The sequence below is a fragment of the Camellia sinensis genome, unplaced genomic scaffold (assembly GCF_055761805.1).
Source record: "Camellia sinensis isolate YWXY unplaced genomic scaffold, ASM5576180v1 Unanchor6, whole genome shotgun sequence".
Taxonomy (NCBI): domain Eukaryota; kingdom Viridiplantae; phylum Streptophyta; class Magnoliopsida; order Ericales; family Theaceae; genus Camellia; species Camellia sinensis.
Window position 1 is genome coordinate 15,107,501 of NW_028129474.1, and position 10,120 is coordinate 15,117,620.

Genomic DNA, 10,120 nt, shown 5'->3' on the forward strand with positions numbered 1-10,120 from the left:
GCGTCGCCCAACATGCCATGCCACGGCCACGGCCCGCATGCCATGCCACGGCCTCGGCCCGCATGCCTTGCTACGGCGTTGCCCAACATGCCATGCCACGGCCTCGGCCCGCATGCCATGCCACGGCCTCGGCCCGCATGACATGCCACGGCCTCGGCCCGCATGACATGCCACGGCCTCGGCCCGCATGCCATGCCACGGCCTCGGCCCGCATGCCTTGCCACGGCGTTGCCCAACATGCCACGCCACGGTCTCGGCCCGCATGCCATGCCATGCCACGGCCCGCATGTCTTTGCCACGGCGTTGCCAAACATGCCATGCCACGGCCTCGACCAGCATGCCATGCCACGGCGTCGCCCAACATGCCATGCCACGGCCACGGCCCGCATGCCATGCCACGGCCTCGGCCCGCATGCCTTGCTACGGCGTTGCCCAACATGCCATGCCACGGCCTCGGCCCGCATGCCTTGCCACCGCGTTGCCCAGCATGCCATGCCACCGCGTTGCCCGTCGTGCCATGCCTTAGCCTTGGCCAACATGTCGAGCCACGGCCTCGGCCCGCATGCCATGCTACGGCGTCGCCCAACATGCCATGCCACGGCCTCGGCCCGCATGCCTTGCTACGGCGTCGCCCAACATGCCATGCCACGGCCTCGGCCCGCATGCCATGCCACGGCCTCGGCCCGCATGCCATGCCACGGCCTCGGCCCGCATGCCATGCCACGGCCTCGGCCCGCATGACATGCCACGGCCTCGGCGCGCATGCCATGCCACGGCCTCGGCCCGCATGCCCTGCCACGGCGTTGCCCAACATGCCATGCCACGTCCTCGGCCCGCATGCCATGACATGCCACGGCCCGCATGTGTTGCCACGGCGTTGCCAAACATGCCATGCCACGGCCTCGGCCCGCATGCCATGCCACGGCGTCGCCCAACATGCCATGCCACGGCCACGGCCCGCATGCCATGCCACGGCCTCGGCCCGCATGCCTTGCCACGGCGTTGCCCAACATGCCATGCCACGGCCTCGGCCCGCATGCCTTGCCACGGCGTTGCCCAACATGCCATGCCACGGCCTCGGCCCGCATGCCATGCCATGCCACGGCCCGCATGTCTTGCCAAGGCGTTGCCAAACATGCCTTGCCACGGCCTCGGCCCGCATGCCATGCCACGGCGTCGCCCAACATGCCATGCCACGGCCTCGGCCCGCATGCCTTGCAACGGCGTCGCCCAACATGCCATGCCACGGCCTCGGCCCGCATGCCATGCCACGGCCTCGGCCCGCATGCCATGCCACGGCCTCGGCCCGCATGCCATGCCACGGCCTCGGCCCGCATGACATGCCACGGCCTCGGCCCGCATGCCATGCCACGGCCTCGGCCCGCATGCCATGCCACGGCCTCGGCCCGCATGCCTTGCCACGGCGTTGCCCAACATGCCACGCCACGGCCTCGGCCCGCATGCCATGCCATGCCACGGCCCGCATGTCTTGCCACGGCGTTGCGAAACATGCCATGCCACGGCCTCGGCCCGCATGCCATGCCACGGCGTCGCCCAACATGCCATGCCACGGCCACGGCCCGCATGCCATGCCACGGCCTCGGCCCGCATGCCTTGCTACGGCGTTGCCCAACATGCCATGCCACGGCCTCGGCCCGCATGCCTTGCCACCGCGTTGCCCAGCATGCCATGCCACCGCGTTGCCCGTGGTGCCATGCCTTAGCCTTGGCCAACATGTCGAGCCACGGCCTTGGCCAACATGTCGAGCCACGGCCTCGGCCCGCATGCCTTGCTACGGCGTCGCCCAACATGCCATGCCACGGCCTCGGCCCGCATGCCTTGCTACGGCGTCGCCCAACATGCCATGCCACGGCCTCGGCCCGCATGCCATGCCACGTCCTCGGCCCGCATGCCATGCCACGGCCTCGGCCCGCATGCCATGCCCCGGCTTCGGCCCGCATGCCATGCCACGGCCTCGGCCCGCATGACATGCCACGGCCTCGGCCCGCATGCCATGCCACGGCCTCGGCCCGCATGCCTTGCTTCGGCCACGGCCTCGGCCCGCATGCCATGACATGCCACGGCACGCATGTCTTGCCACGGCGTTGCCAAACATGCCATGCCACGGCCTCGGCCCGCATGCCATGCCACGGCGTCGCCCAACATGCCATGCCACGGCCTCGGCCCGCATGCCTTGCCACCGCGTTGCCCAGCATGCATTGCCACCGCGTTGGCCGGCTTGCCATGCCTTAGCCTTGGCCAACATGTCGAGCCACGGCCTCGGCCCGCATGCCTTGCTACGGCGTTGCCCAACATGCCATGCCACGGCCTCGGCCCGCATGCCTTGCCACCGCGTTGCCCAGCATGCCATGCCACCGCGTCGCCCGGCGTGCCATGCCTTAGCCTTGGCCAACATGTCGAGGCACGGCCTCGGCCTGCATGCCTTGCTACGGCGTCGCCCACAATGCCATGCCACGGCCTCGGCCCGCATGCCATGCCACGGCAGCGGCCCGCATGCCTTGCCACGGCGTTGCCCAACATGCCATGCCACGGCCTCGGCCCGCATGCCATGCCATGCCACGGCCCGCATGTCTTGCCACGGCGTTGCCAAACATGCCATGCCACGGCCTCGGCCCGCATGCCATGCCACGGCGTCGCCCAACATGCCATGCCCCGGCCACGGCCCGCATGCCATGCCACGGCGTCGCCCAACATGCCATGCCCCGGCCACGGCCCGCATGCCATGCCACGGCCTCGGCCCGCATCCATTGCTACGGCGTTGCCCAACATGCCATGCCACGGCCTCGGCCCGCATGCCTTGCCACCGCGTTGCCCAGCATGCCATGCCACCGCGTTGCCCGGCGTGCCATGCCTTAGCCTTGGCCAACATGTCGAGCCACGGCCTCGGCCCGCATGCCTTGCTACGGCGTCGCCCAACATGCCATGCCACGGCCTCGCCCCGCATGCCATGCCACGGCCTCGCCCCGCATGCCATGCCACGGCCTCGGCCCGCATGACATGCCACGGCCTCGGCCCGCATGCCATGCCACGGCCTCGGCCCGCATGCCTTGCCACGGCGTTGCCCAACATGCCACGCCACGGCCTCGGCCCGCATGCCATGCCATGCCACGGCCCGCATGTCATGCCACGGCGTTGCCAAACATGCCATGCCACGGCCCCGGCCCGCATGCCTTGCTACGGCGTCGTCCAACATGCCATGCCACGGCCTCGGCCCGCATGCCATGCCACGGCCTCGGCCCGCATGCCATGCCACGGCCTCGGCCCGCATGCCATGCCACGGCCTCGGCCCGCATGACATGCCACGGCCTCGGCCCGCATGCCATGCCACGGCCTCGGCCCGCATGCCTTGCCACGGCGTTGCCCAACATGCCATGCCACGGCCCGCATGTCTTGCCACGGCGTTGCCAAACATGCCATGCCACGGCCTCGGCCCGCATGCCATGCCACGGCGTCGCCCAACATGCCATGCCGCGGCCACGGCCCGCATGCCATGCCACGGCCTCGGCCCGCATGCCTTGCTACGGCGTTGCCCAACATGGCATGCCACGGCCTCGGCCCGCATGCCATGCCACGGCCTCGGCCCGCATGTCTTGCCACGGCGTTGCCAAACATGCCATGCCACGGCCTCGGCCCGCATGCCATGCCACGGCGTCGCCCAACATGCCATGCCACGGCCACGGCCACGGCCCGCATGCCATGCCACGGCCTCGGCCCGCATGCCTTGCTACGGCGTTGCCCGACATGCCATGCCACGGCCTCGGCCCGCATGCCTTGCCACCGCGTTGCCCAGCATGCCATGCCACCGCGTTGCCCGGCGTGCCATGCCTTAGCCTTGGCCAACATGTCGAGCCACGGCCTCGGCCCGCATGCCTTGCTACGGCGTCGCCCAACATGCCATGCCACGGCCTCGGCCCGCATGCCATCCCACGGCCTCGGCCCGCATGCCTTGGTACGGCGTCGCCCAACATGCCATGCCACGGCCTCGGCCCGCATTACATGCCACGGCCTCGGCCCGCATGACATGCCACGGCCTCGGCCCGCATGCCATGCCACGGCCTCGGCCCGCATGCCATGCCATGCCACGGCCCGCATGTCTTGCCATGGCGTTGCCAAACATGCCATGCCACGGCCTCGGCCCGCATGCCATGCCACGGCGTCGCCCAACATGCCATGCCACGGCCACGGCCCGCATGCCATGCCACGGCCTCGGCCCGCATGCCTTGCTACGGCGTTGCCCAACATGCCATGCCACGGCCTCGGCCCGCATGCCTTGCCACCGCGTTGCCCAGCATGCCATGCCACCGCGTTGACCGGCGTGCCATGCCTTAGCCTTGGCCAACATGTCGAGCCACGGCCTGGGCCAAACTTGCCATGACACGGCCTCGGCCCGCATGCCATGCCACGGCCTCGGCCCGCATGACATGCCACGGCCTCGGCCCGCATGCCTTGCTACGGCGTCGCCCAACATTCCATGCCACGGCCTCGGCCCGCATGCCAAGCCACGGCCTCGGCCCGCATGACATGCCACGGCCTCGGCCCGCATGCCTTGCCACGACGTCGCCCAACTTGCCATGCCACGGCCTCGGCCCGCATGCCATGCCACGGCCTCGGCTCGCATGACATGCCACGGCCTCGGCCCGCATGCCTTGCTACGGCGTCGCCCAACATGCCATGCCACGGCCTCGGCCCGCATGCCATGCCACGGCCTCGGCCCGCATGACATGCCACGGCCTCGGACCGCAAGCCTTGCTACGGCGTCGCACAACATGCCATGCCACGGCCCCGGCCCGCATGCCTTGCCACCGCGTTGCCCGGCATGCCATGCCACCGCGTTGCCCGGCGTGCCATGCCTTAGCCTTGGCCAACATGTCGTGCCACGGCCTCGGCCCGCATGCCATGCCATGCCACGGCCCGCATGTCTTGCCACGGCGTTGCAAACATGCCATGCCACGGCCTCGGCCCGCATGCCTTGCTACGGCGTCGCCCAACATGCCATGCCACGGCCTCGGTCAGCATGCCATGCCATGGCACCGCCTTGTCCAGCACGCCGTGCCGCAGCGTTGGCCAGCATGCCTTGGCCGGCATGCCATGCCAATGCCTTGGGCCAACATGGCGTGCCACGGGCTGGGCCATGCCGGTCCGTTGCCCGGCATGCCACGGCCGTGGCGGCATGGCAAGCCACGGCCTCGGCCAGCATGCCATGCCCCGGCCTCGCCCAGCATGCCATGGCACGGTCTTGGTCAGCATGCCATGCCATGGCACCGCCTTGTGCAACGTTGGCCAGCATGCCTTGGCCGGCATGCCATGCCAATGCCTTGGGCCAACATGGCGTGCCACGGGCTGGGCGAGCATGGCATGCCACGGGCTGGGCGAGCATGCCACGCCACGGCCTTGGCTAGCAGCAAGGCATGCCACGGCCTCGGCGAGCATGCCATGCCATGCCAAGGCCAAGGCCAAGGCCAAAGCCAAGGCCAAGGCCAAGGCCAAGGCAGTGGGCAAGGGCAAGGCCAAGTCCCTGTGCAAGGCATGGCCAAGGCCAAGGCCATGGCATGCCACCGCCTCGATCGATCTTTTTGAACATGATTCTTTTATAATCTTACCCAAACCGTGCAACACAATTAAAAATGCACTACAATCAATTTTAAATGTCATTCCCTATTTTTTTGCAATTTTTCTGGAGCTTTTCGAATTTTTAAAGCCCTTATTTGGCATAAAAAAATCAAAATAAAATAAAAAAAATGAAAAAAATAATTTAATAATTTCTATAATTACTAGTGAATCATCCTTTAATTATGGGAATTTTTCCATAATTTTTTGACCATTTTTATTAATTTTTATTATTTTTTAAGTATTAATATCGAAATAAATTAAAATAAAATATTTTCGGTAAAAAAATATTTTTTTTAATTTTTTTTATGGTGTATTAAATTATTTCCTACAACTTTCATGTTGAAAGTTTTGGCAAAAAACCATTACTTTTTAAAAAAACCCCATTATGACTCCTCGAACATGCTTGATGTTTCCTCCTGCCAGACTGAAAAGGGCTTAACAGGCTATTATAAGGGGGGGGCACCTCCCTTGCCCAGGGCAAGGCAGTGGCAGGTACGCCCCATGTTGGGCGCGGCCTGGGCTGCGGCCTTGGGTTACATGCACTGCGGCTCGACCGCGGCCTGGGCTGCGGCCTGGGGCGGCTCGGCCGCGGCCTTGGGCGGCCTGGACCGCGGCCTTGGGCGGCCTTGCGCGGCCTGGGCGCGGCCTTGGGCGGCCTGGGCGCGGCCTTGCGCGGCATGGGCGCGGCCTTGGGCGGCCTGGCCGCGGCCTTGCGCGGCCTGGGCGCGGCCTTGGGCAGCATGGCGTGGCATCCGCGCGGGCGTGGGCGGCCTGGCATGCGCGCGGCATGGGCAGCACGGCATGGCATGCGCACGGCCTGGGCGGCCTGGCATGCAGCCGGCCTGGCATGCCCGCGGCGTGGGCAGCACGGCATGGCATGCGCACGGCCTGGGCGGCCTGGCATGCAGCCGGCCTGGCATGCCCGCGGCGTGGGCAGCACGGCATGGCATGCGCACGGCCTGGGCGGCCTGGCATGCAGCTGGCCTGGGCAGCACGGCATGGCATGCGCACGGCCTGGGCGGCCTGGCATGCAGCCGGCCAGGGCAGCCTGGCCTGGCATGCCCGCGGCGTGGGCAGCGTGGCCTGTGCGAATACCGCGCGCGTGGTCTTTTGACCACGGTGCGCGTGTTGCGCGCATGGTCGCGCACGCCTTTGCACGCCTTCGCACGCAACGCACGTCTAGTGATAAGAACCGCAGCCAAGGCAGCCCAGCCCCAAGGCCATGGCCAGCAGCATGGCATGCCACGGCCAAGGCAGGCCAGCCAAAGCCAGCAGCATGCCATGCCAAGGCCAAGGCCAGCAGCATGCCATGCCACGGCCAAGGCAGCCCAGCCAAAGCCAGCAGCTTGCCATGCCAAGGCCAAGGCCAGCAGCATGCCATGCCACGGCCAAGGCAGCCCAGCCAAAGCCAGCAGCATGCCATGCCAAGGCCAAGGCCAGCAGCATGCCATGCCACGGCCAAGGCAGCCCAGCCAAAGCCAGCAGCATGCCATGCCAAGGCCTAGGCCAGCAGCATGCCATGCCACGGCCAAGGCAGGCCTGCCAAAGCCAGCAGCATGCCATGCCAAGGCCAAGGCCAGCAGCATGCCATGCCACGGCCAAGGCAGCCCAGGCAAAGCCAGCAGCATGCCATGCCAAGGCCTAGGCCAGCAGCATGCCATGCCACGGCCAAGGCAGGCCAGCCAAAGCCAGCAGCATGCCATGCCAAGGCCAAGGCCAGCAGCATGCCATGCCACGGCCAAGGCAGCCCAGCCAAAGCCAGCAGCATGCCAGGCCAAGGCCTTGGCCAGCAGCATGCCATGCCACGGCCCAGGCAGGCCTGCCAAAGCCAGCAGCATGCCATGCCAAGGCCAAGGCCAGCAGCATGCCATGCCACGGCCAAGGCAGCCCAGGCAAAGCCAGCAGCATGCCATGCCAAGGCCTAGGCCAGCAGCATGCCATGCCACGGCCAAGGCAGCCCAGCCAAAGCCAGCAGCATGCCATGCCAAGGCCAAGGCCAGCAGCATGCCATGCCACGGCCAAGGCAGCCCAGCCAAAGCCAGCAGCATGCCATGCCAAGGCCTAGGCCAGCAGCATGCCATGCCACGGCCAAGGCAGCCCAGCCAAAGCCAGCAGCATGCCATGCCAAGGCCAAGGCCAGCAGCATGCCATGCCACGGCCAAGGCAGCCCAGCCAAAGCCAGCAGCATGCCATGCCAAGGCCTAGGCCAGCAGCATGCCATGCCACGGCCAAGGCAGCCCAGCCAAAGCCAGCAGCATGCCATGCCAAGGCCAAGGCCAGCAGCATGCCATGCCACGGCCAAGGCAGCCCAGCCAAAGCCAGCAGCATGCCATGCCAAGGCCTAGGCCAGCAGCATGCCATGCCACGGCCAAGGCAGGCCTGCCAAAGCCAGCAGCATGCCATGCCAAGGCCAAGGCCAGCAGCATGCCATGCCACGGCCAAGGCAGCCCAGCCAAAGCCAGCAGCATGCCATGCCAAGGCCTAGGCCAGCAGCATGCCATGCCACGGCCAAGGCAGCCCAGCCAAAGCCAGCAGCATGCCATGCCAAGGCCAAGGCCAGCAGAATGCCATGCCACGGCCAAGGCAGGCCAGCCAAAGCCAGCAGCATGCCATGCCAAGGCCAAGGCCAGCAGCATGCCATGCCACGGCCAAGGCAGCCCAGGCAAAGCCCGCAGCATGCCATGCCAAGGCCTAGGCCAGCAGCATGCCATGCCACGGCCAAGGCAGGCCAGCCAAAGCCAGCAGCATGCCATGCCAAGGCCAAGGCCAGCAGCATGCCATGCCACGGCCAAGGCAGCCCAGCCAAAGCCAGCAGCATGCCAGGCCAAGGCCTTGGCCAGCAGCATGCCATGCCACGGCCAAGGCAGGCCTGCCAAAGCCAGCAGCATGCCATGCCAAGGCCAAGGCCAGCAGCATGCCATGCCACGGCCAAGGCAGGCCTGCCAAAGCCAGCAGCATGCAATGCCAAGGCCTAGGCCAGCAGCATGCCATGCCACGGCCAAGGCAGCCCAGCCAAAGCCAGCAGCATGCCATGCCAAGGCCAAGGCCAGCAGCATGCCATGCCACGGCCAAGGCAGCCCAGCCAAAGCCAGCAGCATGCCATGCCAAGGCCTAGGCCAGCAGCATGCCATGCCACGGCCAAGGCAGCCCAGCCAAAGCCAGCAGCATGCCATGCCAAGGCCAAGGCCAGCAGCATGCCATGCCACGGCCAAGGCAGCCCAGCCAAAGCCAGCAGCATGCCATGCCAAGGCCTAGGCCAGCAGCATGCCATGCCACGGCCAAGGCAGCCCAGCCAAAGCCAGCAGCATGCCATGCCAAGGCCAAGGCCAGCAGCATGCCATGCCACGGCCAAGGCAGCCCAGCCAAAGCCAGCAGCATGCCATGCCAAGGCCTAGGCCAGCAGCATGCCATGCCACGGCCAAGGCAGCCCAGCCAAAGCCAGCAACATGCCATGCCAAGGCCAAGGCCAGCAGCATGCCATGCCACGGCCAAGGCAGCCCAGCCAAAGCCAGCAGCATGCCATGCCAAGGCCTAGGCCAGCAGCATGCCATGCCACGGCCAAGGCAGGCCTGCCAAAGCCAGCAGCATGCCATGCCAAGGCCAAGGCCAGCAACATGCCATGCCACGGCCAAGGCAGCCCAGCCAAAGCCAGCAGCATGCCATGCCAAGGCCTAGGCCAGCAGCATGCCATGCCACGGCCAAGGCAGCCCAGCCAAAGCCAGCAGCATGCCATGCCAAGGCCTAGGCCAGCAGCATGCCATGCCACGGCCAAGGCAGCCCAGCCAAAGCCAGCAGCATGCCATGCCAAGGCCAAGGCCAGCAGCATGCCATGCCACGGCCAAGGCAGCCCAGCCAAAGCCAGCAGCATGCCATGCCAAGGCCTAGGCCAGCAGCATGCCATGCCACGGCCAAGGCAGGCCTGCCAAAGCCAGCAGCATGCCATGTCAAGGCCAAGGCCAGCAGCATGCCATGCCACGGCCAAGGCAGCCCAGCCAAAGCCAGCAGCATGCCATGCCATGGCCTAGGCCAGCAGCATGCCATGCCACGGCCAAGGCAGGCCAGCCAAAGCCAGCAGCATGCCATGCCAAGGCCTAGGCCAGCAGCATGCCATGCCACGGCCAAGGCAGGCCAGCCAAAGCCAGCAGCATGCCATGCCAAGGCCAAGGCCAGCAGCATGCCATGCCACGGCCAACGCAGCCCAGCCAAAGCCGGCGGCATGCCATGCCAAGGCCAAGGCCAGCAGCATGCCATGCCACGACCAAGGCTGCCAGCCAAAGCCAGCAGCATGCCATGCCAAGGCCTAGGCCAGCAGCATGCCATGCCACGGCCAAGGCAGCCCAGCCAAAGCCAGCAGCATGCCATGCCAAGGCCTAGGCCAGCAGCATGCCATGCCACGGCCAAGGCAGCCCAGCCAAAGCCAGCAGCATGCCATGCCAAGGCCAAGGCCCGCAGCATGCCATGCCACGGCCAAGGCAGCCCAGCCAAAGCC